We start from the raw sequence: 23,993 nt of genomic DNA, 5'->3' as shown, positions 1-23,993 counted from the left end.
TGTTGTCATCAATTACCAAAAAGGGGGAGATTGAAAGTGCAACTATCCCTGGGTGGTTTTGGTAATTCCTAACAACATATAGCTCATTGAGCTAACATTATTCCGAGATTAATATTTCAGGAAAAGCTCAATGAATGGCATGGCATGGATGGGGAAAGTGGACCCCTCAAAATACTAAGGACAAAAAGATTGGCTCAAGATCAAAGCTCAAGACTCTACATTTTATATTTTAGTGATCCAAGATCACATTGAGTCTATAGGAAAAGCCAATACTATCAAGGAGGGATGAGGTGTTGCTTGATGAGGTTCTTGCTTCATAGTGCTTAGTGATATGCTCCAAAACCCTCAACTACCTTCCCACATGCACATATGACCTAAACCAAAAGTGTCGGGGTACAAAAAGAGGGGTACACTTTTTGTACCCCTATAACTGTGCACGGGCAGTCTGAGCCACAGACACCACCACACCAAGCAAGGCAAGGGAGGTGAGCCAGGGTAAGACCGAAGCTCAAGAGAACTAGAACGACGCCAAGGCCAAGACCACGAAGAGCAAATGGGACGAAGCGGACTCCCCCGGCAAGATCCTTGCCGGGAGACAGTTCTAGCAGCCCCGGCAAGACCCTTGCCGCGGTGACTCATCCCGCGCCTACGGAGCGAATCACCCTTGAGTCCACTGCCCCCAAAGGGCAAGGATTCGGGAGACATCCCCGTGGCGGCATGCAGATCTTTGTGAAGACATTCAAGATCAGATACACACTATAGAAGACGACAACCCTTGGCGAGATCCCAGCCGAGGAAGACCACAAGGCCCCCGGCAAGCACCTTGCCGGGGATGACAGCAGGCGCCTCGGCAAGACCCTTGCCGGGGCCCTGGCAAGGCCCTTACCGAGGACACCCGCAGGGCCACCATCAGGCCCACGCTGACTAAACCTCCACCACCGCATGCATGCAGATGCCGACCCAACCAGCTAGGCAGGCACCTGCGTGGCGGCATGCAGATCTTCGTGAAGACCCACCGCTGCGCCACCTCAGCTGCCTGCCTACCTACGTGGCATCACAAGCTTCGCTGGCCAGGGCGCGTGTCATCACAAGAAGGAGCGGCGATGGACGAGACAGGTTTCTCCCCCGTCCCCGATAAAGCAAGGACACCTAAGCAAGACGCATTAAATGTGCCTTGTCATGTAATGCAAGGGATAACCTCGCATCGCTGTACCCTTTCCACCTCCTGTGTGCCACTGTGGCAACCCCTTTTTCTATAAAAGGAGGCCCGAGGCGACCAGGGGAAGGATTCAGCTTTTTGGAGCTCCTCACGCCCCATAGCTAGCTCAAGAACACAGATATACAATCCACCAAAGCAGGAGTAGGGTTTTAAGCATCCTTGCGGCCCGAACTTGGATAAACGAACCGTGTGCTACCTGTTAGATCCACTCTTCTCACGACCCCGCGCCCCGCTAACCGTAGTAGGGATTCTTGTGATCCCATAGGTGTCGTTCCCACCGACATCCTTGGCGCGCCAGGTAGGGGCGCAGTTGTGAGAATCGGCTTTAGCAGTTAGTTCGGCGCTTCTTCATCATCATGGCGCCCAAGAAGAAGACGACGGTGGCGGTTGGCCAGTCGGAAGCCGGACAGCCCGTCCCGACGCAGGCGAGCAGCGGACCGGTCGCAGAGAGGACCCGGGGCGCTGCTCGCGAACACCAACACCATCCCAATAGCCAGAGTTTGGGAGGCGGCGATGTTTGTGTGCCTGGTAACGGGCCACATGTCACCAAATCCAAAGGCGGAGCCAAGTCATTCGCGGGTGGAGCGGGGCCTTCCAAGGTCATCGCCGCCCCACCCGAAGGCGACACAAGGGCCTCCAAGACTCCCACGCCGGCGTCAACAGCGCGCTCCTCCCAGGCAGCGCGTGACGAACGGCGTAATCACGCCGAAGATCCCGGGCATCGCCGCGGGAAGAGCCCCGAGCGCCACTCCCGGGACATAGAAGACCTGCCCACTCGCCGAGGCGCTGGTGAAAACGGCATGCGACCGCGGGATCGTGATAGAGCTCCTTCTGACATGGTCAGAAGTCGAAGCACGTCGCGATCCGTGCAGGTTTCGCTGCCACCGACGCTAGCAGAGGCCCTGGCACGCGCGCAGTTGCTCCTCGACTTTCCTCCCACCACGGGGAAACTCGACGAATGGAGAGCCACTATCCGAAGCCTTGTTGCGGTGGCCAACAAAGACGAACCAAGTCCGGTGGGGCCCCCGGGTCGACGCTCCGATGGAGTCCCGCGGACCAGTGGCGGAAAAGCCGGCGGCGCCGCGACCATGGTGCATTCACCTCTTCCCCATCCGGTACCGCGGACACCGGCTCGTCGCGACGTCACGGGCGACGCCATCTCCATAGCATCGTCTGATCCGTGGACCCACTGTGATCAGCGCCAAGTTCTTCGGGAATGAGCCCATGAAGACGCTCGAACCACTATCGAGCGCCGGCGCGGAGCGCGCCACCAGTCAGACAGGCGAGCAGGGCCTGCCGTGAACCACCCGGCCCCGGAGAGCCCTGGAGGCCTACCTTACGAGATAGGCTGTCCGGCTTTTACCCGTGAGCTGCGGAAATTCCAGTGGCTCACTCACCGCACCTTCAAACCTGACGTTGGCGAAAAGTACAGCGGCAAGACTCACCCGTCTGAGTTCCGCAGCATCTACACCATCCGATGCAAGCCGCTGGAGCCCGATGCCACCGATGCTGAGACGACGCAGCCGGTTGGATTGCCGCCAAGGAAGAAGATGATGCAGCACCCGGTCTACTTTGTTAGCTCCCTTCTGTAGGGGGCTAGATCAAGGTACTCCAGTGTGCAGAAACTGCTCTTCGGCCTTCTTATGGCCTCGAGGAAGCTGCGTCACTACTTCCAGGCGCACGAAATCACTGTCGTCACTCGCCTCCCTCTGCAACGGATATTGCACAATCCAGACGCAACGGGAAGGATCATAGAGTGGGCACTGGAACTGTCCAGCTTTGGCCTCAAGTTTGAGAGTACCTCGACGATTCAAAGCCGAGTCCTGGTGGAGTTCATTGCAGAATGGACTGCGACGCCTGACAAAGAAACCTGAGAGACTACTATCCCCGACAAGGAGGCAAGTTGCGACTGGATCATGTACTTTGATGGAGCTTTCTCCTTACAGGGCGCCGGGGCTGGCGTACTACTTGTCGCGCCCACCGGAGAGCACCTCAAGTACGTGATCCAGATGCACTTCCCCAGGGAGGTGTCAACAAGCAATATGGCTGAGTACGAAGGGCTGCTTGCCGGTCTTAGGATCGCGGCGGACCTCAGAATCAAGAAACTCGTTGTCAGAGGCGACTCACAACTTGTCATCAAGCAAGTCAACAAGGATTACCAGAGCCCATTGATGAAGGCCTACGTCGATGAAGTGAGAAAGCTGGAAGAGCATTTTGACGGTATACAGGCAGAATACATTCCCCGAGCGGAGAATGATGTCGCCAATTACCTGTCAAAATGCGCTGCCCTCAAGCTACCTGTGGAACTAGGTACCTTTGTGCTTCAGCTAACTCAGCCATCCGTTGATCCATCAACAGAGCAAAACAAGAGGAGGAAATCAGGGCCTGGCAAGTACTTTCCCACCGAGCTCCCCGAAGCCGCCGGCAAGGATGTTGCCGGAGATACTGAGCCTGCCACGGGATGGCTAGCTCCGGCGGAGCATCAAGCTCTTGCCGTCGAGACAGCCGCTCCTGTAGTGGAGGAAACGCCTTTAGTCCTCGCCGTCGAGCCCCAGGCTCCAGTGTGGGCACAACATACCGTCCGATTCCTCCAAACAGGGGAACTTCCTGAGGAGCAGGAAGAAGCAGAAAAAGTAGCCCGTCGCTCTACTATGTACCAGTTCGTCGATGACGTCCTGTACAGAAAGAGGCCGAACGACGTGAAATTGAAGTGTATCCCTCGAGAGGAAGGACTGGGGCTGTTGGCGGAGATACATGGAGGCATATGTGGATCCCACATCGGGTCAAGGGCCCTTGCCGGCAAAGCGTTTCGGCAAGGCTTCTTCTAGCCCACTGCCCTCCAGGATGCGAAGACACTAGTCACTAGGTGTGAAGCGTGTCAGTTCCATTCAAAGAAGCTTCATCAGCCAGCTCAAGCCCTTCAAACCATTCCTCTCTCCTGGCCTTTCTCGGTCTGGGGGCTCGACATACTGGGCCCTTTCCCCCGCGCTGTCGGGGGCTTTGAGTACTTGTATGTTGCAATCGACAAGTTCACAAAGTGGCCAGAAGTGGAAGCAATGAGGAAGGTCACAGCACAGTCAGCCGTCAAATTCTTCAAGGGACTAGTGTGCCGTTTTGGTGTACCCAACAGGGTCATCACCGACAACGGTACACAGTTCACAAGCCGCACCTTCATGCAATATACCCAAGACCTCGGCAACAAAGTCTGTTTCGCTTCCGTTGCTCACCCACGAAGCAATGGTCAAGCTGAGAGGGCAAATGCTGAAGTACTGCATGGCCTGAGGACAAAGACCTTTGACAGACTGCACAAGAGTGGAAGGCGCTGGATTGATGAATTGCCGGCGGTTCTTTGGTCAATCAGAACGACACCAAATCGAGCCACCGGCCAGACACCCTTTGCCCTGGTATACGGGGCAGAAGCAGTTCTCCCCATGGAACTCATATACGGGTCACCTCGAGTACTCGCTTATGACGAGCTTGAGCAAGAGCAATTGCGGCAAGATGACACAACGCTCCTTGAGGAAGATCGTCTTTGGGCGGCTGTGAGAGCAGCGCGCTACCAGCAAGCCTTGCGCCGCTACCATAGCCGCAAGGTTCATGCCCGAAGCTTTGATGAAGGCGACCTTGTTCTTCGGCGCGTTCAATCGGCCAAGAATTCCAACAAGTTGATGCCAAAGTGGGAAGGCCCTTATCGGGTAATATGAGTCACCAGGCCCGGCGCAGTCCGCCTGGAGACCGAAGATGCCATTCTGTAGGAACGAAAGTATGTCTAGAGGGGGGTGATTAGACTACTTGACCAAATAAAAACTTAACCTTTTCCCAATTTTAGTTCTTGGTAGATTTTAACTATTTTAGGACAAGTCAAGCAATCATCACACAATTCAAGCAAGCATGCAAAGAGTATATTGGCAGCGGAAAGTAAAGCATGCAACTAGCAAGAATGTAAAGGGAAGGGTTTGGAGAATTCAAACGCAATTGGAGACATGGATGTTTTTCCCGTGGATCGGATAGGTGGTGCTATCCTACATCCACGTTGATGGAGACTTCAACCCACAAAGGGTAACGGTTGCGAGAGTCCACGGAGGGCTCCACCCACAAAGGGTAACGGTTGCGCGAGTATACACAGGGCTCCACCCACGAAGGGTCCACGAAGAAGCAACCACCCACAAAGGGTCCACGAAGAAGCAACCTTGTCTATCCCACCATGGCCATCGCCCACACAGGACTTGCCTCACTAGCGGTAGATCTTCACGAAGTAGGCGATCTCCTTGCCCTTACAAACTCCTTGGTTCAACTCCACAATCTTGTCGGAGGCTCCCAAGTGACACCTAGCCAATCTAGGAGACACCACTCTCCAAGAAGTAACAAATGATGTGTAGGTAATGAACTCCTTGCTCTTGTGCTTCAAGTGATAGTCTCCCCAACACTCAACTCTCTCTCATAGGATTTGGATTTTGTGGAAAGAAGATTTGAGTGGAAAGCAACTTGGAGAGGCTAGAGATCAAGATTCATATGGTAGGAATGGAATATCTTGGTCTCAACACATGAGTAGGTGGTTCTCTCTCAGAACATATGAGTTGGAATGGTGTATGTGTTCTGATGGCTCTCTCTTCGAATAAAGAGGAGGTGGAGGGGTATATATAGCCTCCACACAAAATCCAACCATTACACACAGTTTTCCAATCTCGGTGGGACCGAATCAACAAAATCGGTCGGACCGAAAATGTAAACCTAGTGACCGTTAGAGATTTTCGGTGGGACTGACATGCAACTCGGTAGGACCAATATGGTTAGGGTTTGGGCATAACGTAATCTCGGTGAGACTGATTACACAAACACGGTGAGACCGAATTTGGTAATTAGCTAACCAGAGAGTTGGTCAGGCAAACTCGGTGGGACCGATTTGCTCTTTCGGTGAGACCGAAAAGTTACAAAGGGGAAACACTGAATTTACATTGCAATCTCGGTGGGACCGATTCGCTCTTTTGGTGAGACCGAAAAGTTACGAAAGGGAAACAAAGAGTTTGCAATCCCATCTCGGTGAGACCGAGATCCCTATCGGTAGAACCGAATTGCTAGGGTTTGGCAGTGGCTAATGACAAGTGAAACTCGATGGCGCCGGATAGGAAGAATCGGTAGGACCGAGTTTGGCTTAGGGTTTAGGTCATATGTGGATATGGGAAAGTAGTTGAGGGTTTTGGAGCATATCACTAAGAACATGAAGCAAGAGGCTCATTAAGCAACACCTCATCCCTCCTTGATAGTATTGGCTTTTCCTAAAGACTCAATGTGATTTTGGATCACTAAAATATAAAATGACGAGTCTTGAGCTTTTGAGCTTGAGCCAATCCTTTGTCCTTAGCATTTTGAGGGTTCCACTTTCACATCCATGCCATGCCAATCATTGAGCTTTCCTGAAATAATCATCTTGGAATAGCATTAGCTCAATGAGCTATATGTTGTTATGAATTACCAAAACCACCTAGGGATAGTTGCACTTTCAATCTCCCCCTTTTTGGTAATTGATGACAACATATAGATCAAAGCTTCGACAAATGATAATAAGCATGAAATATATCGTCGCTTTGAGAAGTATGTGACAAGTAAGAGCTCCCCCTAAATTTGTGCATATTTAAAATTTGCTTTGGACTGCAAATGCACAAGGAGTTAGAGTCATGGGTTACTCTTCCATGTCACATACATATTGGTGGAGCGCTTAAAATGATAAGAATGAAATACATGCACTCATCACCAAGAATTGTGAATGATCACATAAGATAGATAAGATAATAGCATTAAGCAAGCATTAAGTGTAGCTTATGATCAAACACATGATCATCAATGTCTCACAAGCAATGACATAGTATCTCAAGCACTCAAAAGCAAACAAGTTCGAAAAACCACCAAATAAAGTAAGAGAGAAAAAGCAACACTCTCTCTTTCGAAGCCTATGATCTATACATTTTTCTCCCCCTTTGGCAACAAGTTACCAAAAAGTTCCTAGAAAATGCATAGTGCTAGATCGACGCTCAGGCTTGATCTTCAGGTGGTGGTGGAGTCCGGATCACTCCAAGGACGAAGGCTTCTGTAGATGCTGAAGTAGACGCTGGAGTTGGAGCTGAAGTAGATGCTGGAGCTGGTGGAACTGAGGCTGTAGCTGGTGCAGAGGTGGTGGCTCTTGTGTCAGCAACTGGCACAGCAGACGACCTCGGACCTCGTGGCACTCTGGCAAAGGCATGAGTGGTAGTCCTGCCTCTCCTCTCCTGCATGTCATCCTGGAGCTGCTCCACTGCAGTCTGAATTTCTGTCACCTTGACATCCAAGTCATAGAACTTTTGTTCCATGATTCTCTCTAAGCTTGCCTGGTTTTGAGTTAGGGTGGCTAGTCCTTTCTCAATCCGCAGGGTGGATGCAATCAGGTAACCAAGCTGCTCTTGTTTGGTCTTCAAGAAATACTCAGATGCCTCCTCTTGAGTTGGCATCTTGGCAGCTTTCTCCTTCCTTGCCTTCTCCTTCTTTGCTTGTGCTTGGGCAGACGATGGCTCATTCTCAGTCATGACAACTTGATTGTCCTCAAAATCTGGACGGATGGGCAGGTGTTCCTTGTCCAATAAATATATGCCCGTGCCCATCTTGGAGTTGATGAGCTCCTGAATCTGAGGGGCATATCCACAGCTCCTCTTCTGATCAGCTGCTGTCCTCTTAATAGTCTCTACTATAAGGCTCATCACCTTGAACTTCTGAGGCACATCAAACACATGAAGCAAATTGATCGCGTGGCCTCTAATCATCTTGTGATCACCTGACTTGGGCAACAAGGTGTGCCTCAATATCCAATTGATGGTTGGCAGCCCTGACAGAAGATAATGCACTGAGCCAAATTTGAAATTGTCAAGTGCTTCATTTGGAATCTCCTTGTACATGTTTGACATTGAGTTATGATCCATCTTCTTCTTGGCATAAATGTCCAAGTCATCTGCTTGCTCCTCTGGGGCATTGATCAGTTGAGCCCATTCAGCAACTGTAGATTGGTACCTCGTACCCTCAGACATCCAAGTTATCCTCCCATCTGGATAAAAGTGTGCCGTGGAGTAGAATTGCATGATAAGCTCCTCGTTCCACTTTGTGAGCTTCTGCCCAACAAAGTCAGCAACTCCACAAGCACTAAAGCTGTCATACACTCCAGGGTAGTGTTCCTCATTTTCCTTCATGTAAGTCCAGTCGACCCATCTCATGTCACAAACAATGGGCTTCTTGTCTAGTAGTACTGTCTCATAGAAATCTTGCTGCTCCTTGGTGTGAAATCTGTAATCCACAGCAGTCCTTCTCCTTGAAGCATACGGGTCTGCTTCTCTCCACTTCCTCAGCCCTGAATCTCTCCTGAGCTTCATGTCCTCAGCCACAGGATGAGCATCGTTGTGGTCTGGGATCTTGGGCTTGAGCTTTCTAAGAACTTGCTCTTCATCCTCTTCTTCAGCAACAGTCTCAGGCACTAGGGCCTTGTTGTTCTTAGCTGCAGGAATGCTCCTTGTATTCCTCTTTGGTTTTGGCTTGGAGGCAGCTTTGGGCTTAGATGCAGTAGCCCCTGATCTTATGGCATCACCCATCAGCTTGGGTGCCTTAGGTGCTGGTGTAGCTACCTCTTCTTCCTCTTCCTCTTCCATGATGGAAGCTTTTCCTAGCACTCTGGCTACGGTCTTCTTGACCCTTTCCTTCCTCTTCTTGCCTTCTGCAGCAACTGGCTCTTTGGGAGTGGGCTTCTCAGTTGAGGCTCTAGCCTTTGACATAGGTTGCCTGCCTGCTGGCCTTTTGATCTTTAGACCTGGCTTTGTGCCTTGAGCTGGCTCAACTCTCTTTGATGTGGCCTCTTCCTCTACCACATAATCTTCATCTTCAGAATCAGAAGTTCTCTTCTTCCTCTGTCTGGTGGCAGCTTTTGGCAGATTGCTTGGGGTACTTCTGCTGCCATCATCTGAAGAGCTGGAGGGACTAGTGCCCTCACTCATCTGCACTTGCTGCTCTGACAAGTTCTGGCTGTCACTCTGATCAGACATGCTGAACAAGCTGACTGCTGACCCTGTGAACAGTTTATAGATGAGGTAGAATAGATGAGCATCACAAAATGCAGAGATTTTTGCAAAAGAATGATCCAAAAACTTAGTTTTAGTTTCCCACTGAAAACATCTCGGATCTACCAATTTTTAAACTCGGTGATACCGAAGCAGTTTTGGCACCTAAACTAGTGAACTCGGTCAGACCGAGTCACAGTTCGGTGGCTCCGAGACTGCTAGGGTTTCACAGAGTTCCAAAATCGGTCACACCGATAAGTAATTCTCGGTCAGACCGAGTCTCACTTGTGCAATGGGATAAGCCAAATCGGTGGGACCGAGTTTTTCAACTCGGTGGGTCCGAGATGGTTTCGGCGGAAACCTAACCCTAAAATTTTCGAATCAAAGCTAATCTACGGGCGTATTGACTGGATAGGAGTGTTTCAATCGTGGCAAGAATCATGATGATCACAATGTGCTGAGAATTGGATTGGAGAATAGCACAAAGATCGAGTCCATACCCTAGCTCGGCGGAGACTCGCTACGGCGGCAACGGCGGGGCAGAATTCCCGTTGACGGCGACGGAGACCAGCGACTGGAGGCGGCTGGCGGCGAGAAGACGATCCGGAGACCACGTTGGCAGAGCAGGCTATCGCGCGGGCGAAGGGGTTCGGAGAAATTTCCAAATTTTGCCCGTGACTATATATAGCTCGACCCTGTCGGTGTGACCGAGTGGAACAACTCGGTGGCACCGAGATTCATAACTGCATGCAGTTACTGAAACTCGGTGTGACCGAAATGTTCAAATCGGTTGCACCGAGATTGAAAACCTAGATCAACTTAATGATCTCGGTAGGACCGAAGGTGGGGTATCGGTCAGACCGAGAATCATAAAGAGGTTTTGGAAGTTTAAGTCTATGACGAATCGAGGACTCCGAGCGCTCCTCACACAGAGTGGTTCGAATCTGACTTGATCAAATTTTGTGATGCAGCATGAATAGAGTTTGAGACGAGAAAAGCATAGATAGCTAGAGGAGGTTCTTAGGCATTCTTGTCCATCCACTTGGCAAAGGAAATAAACCCAAACGATCAAAACAACAAGTGGATGTCCTCGAATGAGTAAAATATGCAACCAGCATGCTCACACAATAAGATGGCAAATGAAATATGTGGCGAGGCATGCACAACCAATTCTAGCATCTATCAAGCAATTTGCGATGACAAGGTCATCTATATAAGAGTATATTGACTTAGGAGTCAAGTGAGAACACTTGATCATAGGTCATACTCATCGTTTAAGCTCAAGTGGGGTTACCACTTGTACATAAAGCATTGTTGTGTTCACATCTTTAGAGTTGCTTTATCTCAAGTCTTAGAGTAAAGCTCCCCCTAGATGTGATATCCCCCCTTGGAGGGATGAACTAACCTTGGGTTTCGTCGATGATGACTTCATGTAGATGTTGAAGATGTGGATGCTCAATGTTGATGTAGATCACTTGGAGCTATCCATTTGAGTGAATTGCACTTTCAATACCTACATGGGTTAGTCCCACAAGGAACAAACAAGGATATCCATAGACATAGAGTGATGCACACACAAGATGATGTCCATGAAAACTTTTAGGTTACCTTGTCCCTTGTCTTACCAACAAGAGGGTTTGTGACTCCTTGAACTAGTGCAAGATGTGGAAGTTGATTGCACTTGTTCTTGCCAAAATGATAAGAGTGAAGTATGTTGGTGGAGCCACCCTCAAGGACTCTCTAGTTCTTCTTCTTTTGGATCCACATCATCTTGATGGGAATCCTTGGAGTTGTAGTCGTACTTGATGAAGTGGAACTTGAAGTAGTCTTGGGAATCCACTTGACTAAGATCTTAGGAGCTTCTTTAAATGCGTCAATTTCCTCTTGAAGCTTGTCCTTGCCTTTTTGCTTGTAGTCTTGTGGTGGAAGATCATCTTGAGCTTGTGTCCCCTTGAAAGAAGTATCATACTTCTCTTGTTGAGGAACAAACTTTGTCTTGGGGTATTGATCTTCTTCCCACTCAACTCCATTGGCATTGAACTTTCGTTCAAAACCAACGCCTTGATTCTTCCGGTGCATTCCTTGCTTGCGCACAATTTCCTCGAATTGCTTGCTCCCGGCAAGGCTTTTGTACACTCCTTTCTCTATAATTCCCTTCAATAAGCTATTTTCTTGCTCAAGTGTAACTTGGCTAAGAGAGTCATTAGTGGAATCAAGAGAACTACTAGAAGCAACAATATTTGATTTAGCATGATCATTGTTACTGCTAGAGGAAGAATCTTTCTTGTTCTTGTTACTAGACTTGACTTGAGGCATGTAAGTGGATAAGAGTAAACGCTTGGCAATGTAAGAAGAACTTTTCTTACGGAGGTCATCATTGATTGCTTTTAAGAACTCATGCTCTTGCTCAAGATTGAGCTTTTCAAAGCGTAATTTCTCATGAGCTCTTAAAAGTTCTCGATGATCTTCGAAGATAGTTTCATGAGCTAACTTAAGAGTGTTTAGTTCTTTAGTTAGAGCCTCAATCTTTTCCTTATCATTGTCATTCATTTTATCTTGATTAGCATGATTAATTGACATTTCATCATAGTATTCATCACTAGAGTTGTCAATAAGCAAATCATCACCTAAGAAGTCATCTTCATCACTATTGAAATGAACATACTTGGGGTGTGTTACCTTAGGACCTTTGGCCATGAAGCATCTTCCAATTCCTTCATTTGGTGAGTCAAATATGTCGTAGGAGTTGGTTGACACAAGTGCTAGACCGGCAACACCTTCATCTTGAGTATCTTCGGAGTCGGAGTGATAACTTCTCTCGGAGTGGCTGTCGGAGTCGGAGCCGGATACCCATTCACCAACATGAGCTTGATGTCTTCGTCTTGTGTAGCTCCTTGATGATTTTTCCTTCCTTTCCGAATCCTTGCTTCTCCGTGAGTATCTTCGTTCATAACGATCATCTCTACTCCTTCTCTCTCTTGGTGGTGATTCTTTGCTTCTTCTTTTTGGAGAATCTTCTCTTCTCTTGTAGGGAGCCGTACACTCATTGGAATAGTGTCCGGGTCTTCCACAACTGTAGCAGTGTCGCTCTCGACTAGAAGATCTTTTGTCATTGTAGGACCTTGACTTGAAGCTGCTATCTTTGCTTCTACTCTTGTAGAACTTGTTGAAGTTCTTCACCATTAAGCTCAATTCTTCATTGAAGTCTTGTTTCTCACTTGATGATGTAGGGACTTCACATGAGGATTTATAGGCACCACTTGATTTGTTGTGAAGTTCCTCTTTATCCTTAAGTGACATCTCATGAGCAACAATTCTTCCAATCACCTCTGTTGGCTTGAGATCTTTGTAATTGGGCATCATTTGGATCAATGTGCACACGGTATCATATTTTCCATCCAAAGCTCTTAGAATCTTCTTGATGATGAATCTATCGGTCATCTCTTCACTTCCTAAGCCGACAATCTCATTTGCGATGAGAGCAAGCCTAGAGTACATTTCAGCGACACCTTCACCATCCTTCATCTTGAACTTGTCAAGTTGGCTTTGAAGCACATCCAACTTGGATTCCTTGACGGAGTCGGTACCTTCGTGCATATCAATCAAAGTGTCCCAAATTTCCTTCGCATTCTCAAGACGTCTGATTTTGTTGAATTCTTCAGGGCACAATCCGTTGAAGAGAATATCACAAGCTTGAGCATTGTATTGCAACATCTTCAACTCATCCGCGGTAGCTTCATGGTTTGGTTCTCTCCCATCAAAGAAGTCACTTTGCAAACCAACACACACAATAGCCCAAACGGCAGGGTTATGTCCAAGAATATGCATTTTCATTTTATGCTTCCAACTAGCAAAATTAGTACCATCAAAGTAGGGACCTCTACGGTGATAATTTCCCTCGCTAGACGCCATACTCTCCTAGGTTGTGAAACCAAGGCTATGACCACCAAAAGCTATGGAGATCAAAGCAAATGGAGACCAAAGCTCTGATACCACTTGTAGGATTGAAAGTATGTCTAGAGGGGGGTGATTAGACTACTTGACCAAATAAAAACTTAACCTTTTCCCAATTTTAGTTCTTGGCAGATTTTAGCTATTTTAGGACAAGTCAAGCAATCATCACACAATTCAAGCAAGCATGCAAAGAGTATATTGGCAGCGGAAAGTAAAGCATGCAACTTGCAAGAATGTAAAGGGAAGGGTTTGGAGAATTCAAACGCAATTGGAGACACGGATGTTTTTCCCGTGGTTCGGATAGGTGGTGCTATCCTACATCCACGTTGATGGAGACTTCAACCCACAAAGGGTAACGGTTGCGAGAGTCCACGAAGGGCTCCACCCACAAAGGGTAACCGTTGCGCGAGTCCACACAGGGCTCCACCCACGAAGGGTCCACGAAGAAGCAACCACCCACAAAGGGTCCACGAAGAAGCAACCTTGTCTATCCCACCATGGCCATCGCCCACACAGGACTTGCCTCACTAGCGGTAGATCTTCACGAAGTAGGCGATCTCCTTGCCCTTACAAACTCCTTGGTTCAACTCCACAATCTTGTCGGAGGCTCCCAAGTGACACCTAGCCAATCTAGGAGACACCACTCTCCAAGAAGTAACAAATGATGTGTAGGTAATGAACTCCTTGCTCTTGTGCTTCAAGTGATAGTCTCCCCAACACTCAACTCTCTCTCATAGGATTTGGATTTTGTGGAAAGAAGATTTGAGTGGAAAGCAACTTGGAGAGGCTAGAGATCAAGATTCATATGGTAGGAATGGAATATCTTGGTCTCAACACATGAGTAGGTGGTTCTCTCTTAGAACATATGAGTTGGAATGGTGTATGTGTTCTGATGGCTCTCTCTTCGAATGAAGAGGAGGTGGAGGGGTATATATAGCCTCCACACAAAATCCAACCGTTACACACAGTTTTCCAATCTCGGTGGGACCGAATCAACAAACTCGGTCGGACCGAAAATGTAAACCTAGTGACCGTTAGAGATTTTCGGTGGGACTGACATGCAACTCGGTAGGACCGATATGGTTAGGGTTTGGGCATAACGTAATCTCGGTGAGACCGATTACACAAACTCGGTGAGACCGAATTTGGTAATTAGCTAACCAGAGAGTTGGTCAGGCAAACTCGGTGGGACCGATTTGCTCTTTCGGTGAGACCGAAAAGTTACAAAGGGGAAACACTGAATTTACATTGCAATCTCGGTGGGACCGATTCGCTCTTTCGGTGAGACCGAAAAGTTACGAAAGGGAAACAGAGAGTTTGCAATCCCATCTCGGTGAGACCGAGATCCCTATCGGTAGAACCGAATTGCTAGGGTTTGGCAGTGGCTAATGACAAGTGAAACTCGGTGGCGCCAGATAGGAAGAATCGGTAGGACCGAGTTTGGCTTAGGGTTTAGGTCATATGTGGATATGGGAAAGTAGTTGAGGGTTTTGGAGCATATCACTAAGCACATGAAGCAAGAGGCTCATTAAGCAACACCTCAACCCTCCTTGATAGTATTGGCTTTTCCTAAAGACTCAATGTGATCTTGGATCACTAAAATATAAAATGACGAGTCTTGAGCTTTTGAGCTTGAGCCAATCCTTTGTCCTTAGCATTTTGAGGGTTCCACTTTCACATCCATGCCATGCCAATCATTAAGCTTTCCTGAAATAATCATCTTGGAATAGCATTAGCTCAATGAGCTATATGTTGTTATGAATTACCAAAACCACCTAGGGATAGTTGCACTTTCACATTCCGGCGAGTAACTCCTGGAACATTGAGCATCTTCGCAAGTTTTACCCCTGAGGCGCGACTTGCCGGGCCCCCCGGCAAGCCACCTTTTGTACGAGCATTGCCGATGACGCATGTAACCCTTTCTATAAAGCCAAGCGCAGACCCTGAGCATAAGTAAATGAAGCGCTGGTGCCCTGAGTAATAGCATGCATGCTAGGTCGAGTCTCGTCCTTGGTTAGGGTTGATAGTGCTTAGCGGCGACTAACCCCTAGCTTAGAGGTCGAGTGCGCGTCTCTTTGTCTTTCTTTTGTCTTCTTTGGTTCACAAGACACACGGATATCCGTGCCAAACCACTTGGGGAGGAAAAAAAGAGGAGCAGACCAGCATCTAGCCCCCGACAAGGCAGTATTGCCGGGGGCTGGAAGAGCAAAGATTCACCCACGACGAACCAGGGTTGCCGGGGACTACAGCTTCACATAAGTTCTTCATCCCTTATCATGCATTCCATTATGGACTGAGGTATGTGAAACCTTGTTTTCCCCTAAGCTACCGTGCTCCCATAACTCTAGGCCCTAGGGCTTGTTCCTGGGGCCAAGTTTGGTCGTAGTCGCGGCAGCGAAAGGATGAAACAAGGAGCCTGAACCCGCCTCGTCCCTGCCTCCGCCAAAGGCGTGAGGAAGGTCGAGCGAAGTGGGGAGACGGCAAGGCCTGTTGCCGGGCAAGGAAATGTTTATCTTGAAGATATCAAGGATTTACTCCTTGTCGTGGGTTCCACCCGCAAACAAATGACCCGGCAAGCATCCCTTTTTCATTAAAAACATTCCACTCAGGTACAGTCCATAGGGAATGAAAAACATGAATGATGGGATTACAAGTTTTAAATTCAACAAAAGGCCCGAAGGCTTACAAACTAAAAAGAGATAAGGTGCCCGTAATCCCTTTCTTGTCCCTCTCCTCAGGAGGCAGGTCAAGGTGGCGAAAGGGACAAAAGGAGCGCCTAGGCGAGCTACGGGTGGCAGAAGACACCAAGAGAACATCTTGGTGGCCGTCCAAAGGCTGGATGGTGATGGCGGCGCCAGAAGCAGAGCTCGAAGACGAGGCGGCAGGACGTCAGCACGCGTCGAAGGCGTCGGTGCCCGCGTACTCTGACTTGACGGCCTTGCCGCCCGCCCTCTTCCTCTTCCGCAGCCTCCCAATGTCAGCCGCCCAAGGAGACGGCCCCGAGAAGTTCAGGGAGCCGGCGACACGGATGATGGGGTCGCCGGTGCCGCACGGAGCGGCACCTGACACCTAATCGGACCCGCCATCCTGCCGCCTACTACCCTTGTCATCGCTACCGCTGTCCTCCTTGTCACTCCCGCCCGAGGAGGAGTCTTCACTATCAGAAGAGCTCTCCACGCAGCACCTTGCATGGGTCCCAAAGCACCCGAAGACCTTGACGGAGAGAAGGCCACCCTCCATCAGCTTAAAATGGAGAGTGAGCCCCTCCGTCAAGCGGTGGATATGAGCAAACGTCTTCCATCCCCGACAAAGATACATCACGTGAGGGGCGGGGAAGTCGACGCGGACCCGCGTGCCACTGATCCCGCAGCCCCTCATGTGCAGCCGCAACGACTCCGGCGGATCCAGCTCCATTTCCCGCGCAAATGGAGTTGGGAGACGAAGGCGATGGCACGGTGGCCGGCGCAGCCTGACGAAGAACTCACAAGGGTCATCCCCAACATGGCCCTCCATTGGAGATGGAGCTGCTGGCAGAGGCGAGGCCGGCGCGCCACCCCGTCCTCAGGACCGGGATTCCCTCTCTCCATGACGGATGGAAGGGAGGAGCAGAAGCTGAAGGAAGAAGAAGATGAAAGAAGGCGGGACGCCACCCCCTCCCGCTCTTTATAAAGGATCGGGGTTGGGGCTCGGCCGCCCCGCTCAGCCAATCAAGATACGGAAGGCGCAGGGAGCCAGGACCGACCCGCCGCCCCAACCAGTGACGGTCCGGTTTCCCGCCTCCACCGTTTGCCACCCCAGGCACATGGGAGACACGTGGCGGACGTGCAGAACCAAGGGGACGGGTGAGACGACCACTACCCACCCCGTGATCGTGGGGAGTGGACGCCTTGAAGACCGCGCCTCAGCCCCATTCAGTAAATGGGCCGCGCCTCCACGCCTCCCTCCGTTTATGGGGGAGGCGCGAACCGCCCCTTTACTACGATGTGACGCATGCCTGCGGGAACCAACCCCACGCATGCCGCCCACGTCACACGCGCCTCCCCACGCCGCGCCACGCGCGGGAGTCGTGGGACGCGCAGCGCGCGAAGAACCTTACCGCGGTAAAAACCGCCCCGCCTGCCCGCGCACCGTTTTTGGCCTAGCCCAACAACGCGTTGCGCTTATGTGTGGCCCAGGCCCGGGGCTCCTGTCGGTGTACAAAAAGAGGGGTACACTTTTTGTACCCCTATAACTGTGCACAGGCAGTCTGAGCCACGGGCACCACCACACCAAGCAAGGCAAGGGAGGTGAGCCAGGGTAAGACCGAAGCTCAAGAGAAATAGAACGACGCCAAGGCCAAGACCACGAAGAGCAAAGGGGACGAAGCGGACTCCCCCGGCAAGATCCTTGCCGGGAGACAGTTCTAGCAGCCCTGGCAAGACCCTTGCCGCGGCGACTCGTCCCGCGCCTACGGAGCGAATCACCCTTGAGTCCACTGCCCCCAAAGGGCAAGGATTCGGGAGACATCCCCGTGGCGGCATGCAGATCTTTGTGAAGACATTCAAGATCAGATACACACTATAGAAGACGACAACCCTTGGCGGGATCCCAGCCGAGGAAGACCACAAGGCCCCTGGCAAGCACCTTGCCGGGGATGACAGCAGGCGCCTCGGCAAGACCCTTGCCGGGGCCTCGACAAGGCCCTTACCGAGGACACCCGCAGGGCCACCATCAGGCCCACGCCGACTAAACCTCCACCACCGCATGCATGCAGCTGCGGACCCAACCAGCTGGGCAGGCACCTGCATGGCGGCATGCAGATCTTCGTGAAGACCCACCGCTGTGCCACCTCAGCTGCCTGCCTACCTACGTGGCATCACAGGCGTCGCTGGCCAGGGCGCGTGTCGACACAAGAAGGAGCGGCGACGGACGAGACAGGTTTCTCCCTCGTCCCCGATAAAGCAAGGACACCTAAGCAAGATGCATTAAATGCGCCTTGTCATCTAATGCAAGGGATAACCTCGCATCGCTGTACCCTTTCCACCTCCTGTGTGCCACTGTGGCAACCCCTTTTTCTATAAAAGGAGGCCCGAGGCGACCAGGGGAAGGATTCGGCTTTTTGGAGCTCCTCACGCCCCATAGCTAGCTCAAGAACACAGATATACAATCCACCAAAGCAGGAGTAGGGTTTACGCATCCTTGCGGCCCGAACCTGGATAAACGAACAATGTGCTACCTGTTAGATCCGCTCTTCTCACGACCCCGCGCCCCGCTAACCGTAGTAGGGATTCCTGTGATCCCATAGGTGTCGTTCCCACCGACAAAAAGCCAAACTCGGCCCCACTGATTCTTTCTATCCGGCGCCACTGAGTTCAGATGTCATAGCCACTGTCACAAACCCTAGGCAAATCGGTCTCACTGATAGGGATCTCGGTCTCACAGAGATGGGGTTGTAATCTCTCTGTTTCCCTTCATAACGTTTCGGTCCTACCGAGATGAGCGATCGGTCCCACCGAGATTGCAATGTAAACTCTCTGTTTCCCTTTTGTAACATTTCGGTCTCACCAAAATGAGCGATCGGTCCCACTGAGTTTACCTGACCAACTCTCTAGTTAGCTTATTACCAAAATCGGTCCCACCGAGTTTGTGTAATCGGTCACACCGAGATTACGTTATGCCCTAACCCTAACCATATCGGTCCTACCGAGTTGCATCTCAGTCCCATCGAAAATCCTAATGGTCATAGGTTTGCTAAATCGCTCCGACCGAGTTTCTCAATTCGATCTCACCGAGATTGGTAAATTGTGTGTAACGGTTAGTTTTTGTGTGGAGGCTATATATACCCCTCCACCCACTCTTCATTCATGGAGAGAGCCATCAGAACATACCTACACTTCCAATACATATTTTCTGAGAGAGAACCACCTACTCATGTGTTGAGGCCAAGATATTCCATTCCCACCATATGAATCTTGATCTCTAGCCTTCCCCAAGTTGCTTTCCACTCAAATCTTCTTTCCACCAAATCCATATTCCGTGAGAGAGAGTTGAGTGTTGGGGAGACTATCATTTGAAGCACAAGAGCAAGGAGTTCATCATCAACACACCATTTGTTACTTCTTGGAGAGTGGTGTCTCCTAGATTGGCTAGGTGTCACTTGGGAGCCTCCGACAAGATTGTGGAGTTGAACCAAGGAGTTTGTAAGGGAAAGGAGATCGCCTAATTCGTGAAGATCTACCGCTAGTGAGGCAAGTCCTATGTGGGCGATGGCCATGGTGGGATAGACAAGGTTGCTTCTTCGTGGACCCTTTGTGGGTGGTTGCTTCTTCGTGGACCCTTCGTGGGTGGAGCCCTGTGTGGACTCGCGCAACCGTTACCCTTTGTGGGTGGAGCCCTCCGTGGACTCTCGTAACCGTTACCCTTTGTGGGTTGAAGTCTCCATCAACGTGGATGTAGGATAGCACCACCTATCCGAACCACGGGAAAAACATCCGTGTCTCCAATTGCTTCTTCGTGGACCCTTCGTGGGTGGAGCCCTGTGTGGACTCGCACAACCGTTACCCTTTGTGGGTGGAGCCCTCCGTGGACTCTCGCAACCGTTACCCTTTGTGGGTTGAAGTCTCCATCAACGTGGATGTCGGATAGCACCACCTATCCGAACCACGTGGTTGGCTAGTACGTTCTGCATCTGTTGCTCGTTCAATTTCTACAACTTCCTCTTCTTCGGGACCTTTAGGGCTCCCTCCTTTAGCCAAATTGAAAGTGCAACTATCTCTGGGTGGTTTTGGTAATTCCTAACAACATATAGCTCATTGAGCTAACATTATTCCAAGATTAATATTTCAGGAAAAGCTTAATGAATGGCATGGCATGGATGGGGAAAGTGGACCCCTCAAAATACTAAGGACAAAAAGATTGGCTCAAGCTCAAAGCTCAAGACTCTACATTTTATATTTTAGTGATCCAAGATCACATTGAGTCTATAGGAAAAGCCAATACTATCAAGGAGGGATGAGGTGTTTCTTGATGAGGTTCTTGCTTCATAGTGCTTAGTGATATGCTCCAAAACCCTCAACTACCTTCCCACATCTACATATGACCTAAACCAAAAGTCAAACTCGGCCCCACCGATTCTTTCTATCCGGCGCCACCGAGTTCAGATGTCATAGCCACTGCCACAAACCCTAGGCAAATCGGTCTAACCGATAGGGATCTCGGTCTCACCGAGATGGGGTTGTAATCTCTCCATTTCCCTTTGTAACGTTTCGGTCCTACCGAGATGAGCGATCGGTCCCACCGAGATTGCAATGTAAACTCTCTGTTTCCCTTTTGTAACATTTCGGTCTCACCGAAATGAGCGATCGGTCCCACCGAGTTTACCTAACCAACTCTATGGTTAGCTTATTACCAAAATCGGTCCCACCGAGTTTGTGTAATCGGTCACATCGAGATTACGTTATGCCCTAACCCTAACCATATCGGTCCTACCGAGTTGCATCTCAGTCCCACCAAAAATCCTAACGGTCACTAGGTTTGCTAAATCGGTCCGACCGAGTTTCTCAATTCGGTCTCACCGAGATTGGTAAATTGTGTGTAACGGTTAGTTTTTGTGTGGAGGCTATATATACCCCTCCACCCACTCTTCATTCGTGGAGAGAGCCATCAGAACATACCTACACTTCCAATACATATTTTCTTAGAGAGAACCACCTACTCATGTGTTGAGGCCAAGATATTCCATTCCCACCATATGAATCTTGATCTCTAGCCTTCCCCAAGTTGCTTTCCACTCAAATATTCTTTCCGCCAAATCCATATTCTGTGTGAGAGAGTTGAGTGTTGGGGAGACTATCATTTGAAGCACAAGAGCAAGGAGTTCATCATCAACACACCATTTGTTACTTCTTGGAGAGTGGTGTCTCCTAGATTGGCTAGGTGTCACTTGGGAGCCTCCGACAAGATTGTGGAGTTGAACCAAGGAGTTTGTAAGGGCAAGGAGGTCGCCTACTTCGTGAAGATCTACCGCTAGTGAGGCAAGTCCTTTGTGGGCGATGGCCATGATGGGATAGACAAGGTTGCTTCTTTGTGGAACCTTCGTGGGTGGATCCCTCCGTGGACTCACGCAACCATTACCCTTCGTGGGTTGAAGTCTCCATCAACGTGGATGTACGATAGCACCACCTATCGGAACCACGACAAAAACATCCGTGTCTCCAATTGCGTTTGAATTCTCCAAACCCTTCCCTTTACATTCTTGCAAGTTGCATGCTTTACTTTCCGCTGCTCATAGACTCTTTGCATGCTTGCTTGAATTATGTTAAGATTGCTTGACTTGGGCTAAGATAGCTAAAATCTGCCAAAGACTAAAATTGGGAAAATGATAGATTTTTAATTGGTCAAGTAGTCTAATCACCCCCCTCTAGACATACTTTCGATCCTACACAAATCACTAGCATAAACCTCACATAGCTTGTCAAAATTAACCATAGGCTTCATGTACAAAGGACCTGCTCCGTAACGGGACTACAAAGAGAGCATGGATTTCCATTAAATTTTTTTCTAATGCACAGAAATGAAATATAATAGATTACTTTGTCTATTTAATTAATACAGTGTACCTTCGCCCAACCCATATAGGTCTCTCTATCTCCAATTACCATCTTCTTCTCATCATCCCATCCAAATCCACTAGCATTTTGCATAATTTCCAGAACATAAGAAAGTTGCTTCTTCAAAATCTTAACTTTTGACCTGATATGTGGACCAGCTTTGAGATCAGCATGTGGCAGTACTTCAACCATTTTCTTCTCAGTATATGTAAGATAGCCGGACTTGTGACCGGTGTCTACTTTCCAAGATGAATCATTCATGTCATATAGAATGTCAATAAGTAACTTTTCCTCCTCCGCTGTCCATGTTCTCTTGTCTCTCTTTTTGGATGTCAATTTGCTCTCCTTTGGCTTGGTATTCTGGTAGATTTTCATATAACGATAAAAAATGAATATACAAATGATAAAGAATATAAATGGTCATAAATGAAATATGATGTTTACACATTAACCAATCTCTCCTATCATTATAGAAAAGTGAATGAAAGGAAACCTAAGCAACTATGACATATGGGAGAAAACAAATATCAATGAAGAATGCTTCGACACTCATAGGGTGTTGAATAAACATTTAAGATCCTACACCTAACATCTACTAGAATGTATCAGCAATCTCGTCTTTTCTCTGTCCAAAATTTCCACATTTCATCAGCTAATTTATCTCTTTTCTTAGTCCATTGTGATGATGTTTCGGTGGACTGACAGACATCCTCATTTACTTGTTGCTGTTGAAGGCGTAGCATGTACTCATCTAGATATTGTTCACAGGGATCAACACACATTTGTTGTCGTATAAGATTATGAATATAGCAGCATGCCAAAATTATGTCAACTTGTGTATCAAAAGGAAAATGAGAGGGATTCCTAATGATAGCCCATCGCATCAATCTGAAAGTCCTCTTAATCACATTTCTTGCTGATTAATGCCACATGTTAGACACTTCCTCTTTTTTGTTGGTTTTTTTCCAATCATTGAGATGGTACCGTTGTCCTCTGTACGGAGTAAGAAACCCGTCACAGTTCTTGTATCCAGCATCGACTAGATAATATCACCATATGTAATAGGAACATGTGTACAATATATATACATCTAACTAGGATGGACCTTTTTAATATTATCTCTTACCACGAGGAACCTTAAGGCCATTTGGTCTTGATAAAGCATCTCGAAGCACCCTCCCATCAGCCGCTGATCCTTCCCAACCCGGTAATACATAAATGAGTTGCAAAGTTGTGTCCGAACGCGGTCTTGGATTTGGATTACCCGAAGCACTTTCATGGCCTTTATGCTTAACATATATCTCTGCAAAGTTGTGTTTCTTTGCGAAGTTCAACATCTTAAGAACAGAATTATCATCGTGAACTAGATCAATTCTGTAGCGACCCGACCTGAATGGATCAAGTCTCTGTGCTTAAGTATCATTCCTGGATCGGTATGCTGACACACACAGTACTCGAGGATTTATAACAGAGGTAAATCACATGTATAAGTAACGTAAAATACTATTACCTCAATCCAAAATAGCGGAAGTAACAAGGTTGTGGATTCCCATCAACACCAATGGCAAAGTTGAGTGTAGAAATCGTAACCTACGTATCACTTACTCATCGTAAGATATACTGCAACATGAGACGTTGCAGCCACAAAGGGTCAGTACATTGAATGTACTGGCAAATTCACATCATGATGAACAATGGCTATCACTACATGCATATATGGCTGGTGGAAAAGCTCCATGGTTATATGTTTTTGCAAAAAGCCAATTTTTCCCTACTTCAAAGGAATAAATTTTATTTCACTACCATGGTGGTCGTTAAACATTGAGAATGGTTGACAACATTCTCAATCCCAATTAAGCATCATCATTAAAACCCAACCAATTATTTAAGTAACGTGATGAGATCAACAGGATAATCCAAGAACTAGATACTCAAGACGTCCATAACCGGGGACACGGCTAATCATGATTAGTTTGTACACTCTGCAGAGGTTGCGCACTTTTCCCCACAAGACTCGATCTCCTCCGTTGGATTTCTGGCACTACATGGTGTTTGAGAAACGGATGACCCAGACATAGTCTTTCAGAAGCGCTAGCACCTTACGATGGGTAGACCGTTACACCTACTTTCCCCTACATCTGCTAGTCTACCACTGTAAGAGTT

General features: G+C 48.7%; 2 pseudogenes; both read right to left on the bottom strand.

Annotated features, from left to right (window-relative positions):
• The window catches only part of LOC147978395 (uncharacterized), a 48,664-nt pseudogene extending 26,438 nt beyond the window's left edge, over positions 1 to 22,226 (bottom strand).
• A 209-nt stretch (positions 22,227 to 22,435) lies between these two features.
• On the bottom strand, positions 22,436 to 23,167 carry LOC147978394 (uncharacterized; annotated as a pseudogene).
• Positions 23,168 to 23,993: the final 826 nt, after the last annotated feature.

The sequence above is a fragment of the Triticum urartu genome, chromosome 3A, assembly GCF_056163025.1.
Source record: "Triticum urartu cultivar PI428250 chromosome 3A, HENAU_Tu73, whole genome shotgun sequence".
NCBI classification, from domain to species: domain Eukaryota; kingdom Viridiplantae; phylum Streptophyta; class Magnoliopsida; order Poales; family Poaceae; genus Triticum; species Triticum urartu.
This window is presented reverse-complemented; position numbering and strand designations above follow the sequence as displayed.